This window comes from Sinocyclocheilus grahami, unplaced genomic scaffold, assembly GCF_001515645.1.
Source record: "Sinocyclocheilus grahami isolate Dianchi unplaced genomic scaffold, SAMN03320097.WGS_v1.1 scaffold462.1, whole genome shotgun sequence".
Taxonomy (NCBI): domain Eukaryota; kingdom Metazoa; phylum Chordata; class Actinopteri; order Cypriniformes; family Cyprinidae; genus Sinocyclocheilus; species Sinocyclocheilus grahami.
In genome coordinates this window covers 1,546,113-1,546,886 of record NW_015505641.1, presented here as the reverse complement: position 1 = coordinate 1,546,886, position 774 = coordinate 1,546,113, and the positions used below count along the sequence as shown (strand labels likewise).

Here is a 774-nt window from a genome sequence, read left to right as displayed (position 1 = left end):
GAGTGCGTGTGAGTGAGTGTGTGTGTGTGCGTGAGCGTGTGTGTGTGTGCGTGTGTCAGTGTGTGTGTGTGCGTGCGCGTCAGTGTGTGTGGCGGAAGAGCGCGGAGAACATGGCAGACGGAGCTGTTGTGGATGGAGAGAAACTCAGCAAAAAGTACCCACATTTATAGCATTACAGCGCTTAAACTGATTCTGTGCGATATAACACTTAAGATAAGTTTGCATGTGTGTATTATGTGGCTTATCGCGTCCGTTATGATATATGAGATCGATGGGGAAATGCATGCCGGGCAAACGTGGTTGATATGCGTGCCTCTGCTCGTTTCTGAGAACCTTTCAAAAATAAGATTCAGCGATTATTCTACGTCGTGTCTTCGTATGCTTCTCTTATCGTAGCGTCTCTGTCCTTAGGCTATTAAAGTATCTTATTTACTCGGTTGACTCTAAATGGTTTCACTATCGGTTCTCGGATCATCTCCGATCTGACGAATTCAGAATACCAATACTAAGGGGTGAACGATATTGACAAATTATATCTCGATATTTTCTGGGATTTTATCGATAACGATAATTAGACGATATTTTGCTGAGTGAGTTATTGTGCTGGTACCTTAAGGACTGCCGAAGACAGCTGACTCATAATGTTTTTAATATTCTTCATATTCTGTGTGGTGGTCAATTCATACTGATAGAAATTCAACTTTTCCAATAAGTTTAAACTGATTTTTACACTTTATGGGCATTTTTACCTTTATAAAGCCATTTTTTCTAAAA

At 40.7% G+C, this 774-nt stretch overlaps 1 protein-coding gene across 1 annotated transcript in view; it reads left to right on the top strand.

Annotated features, from left to right (window-relative positions):
• Positions 1-92: 92 nt before the first annotated feature.
• Positions 93-774, top strand: part of LOC107553007 (lysine--tRNA ligase-like) — a 5,417-nt gene continuing 4,735 nt past the window's right edge. The window contains exon 1 of the mRNA XM_016235078.1: positions 93-154. The gene's annotated coding sequence lies outside the window, so the exon portion shown is untranslated. The remainder of the gene's footprint in view (positions 155-774) is intronic.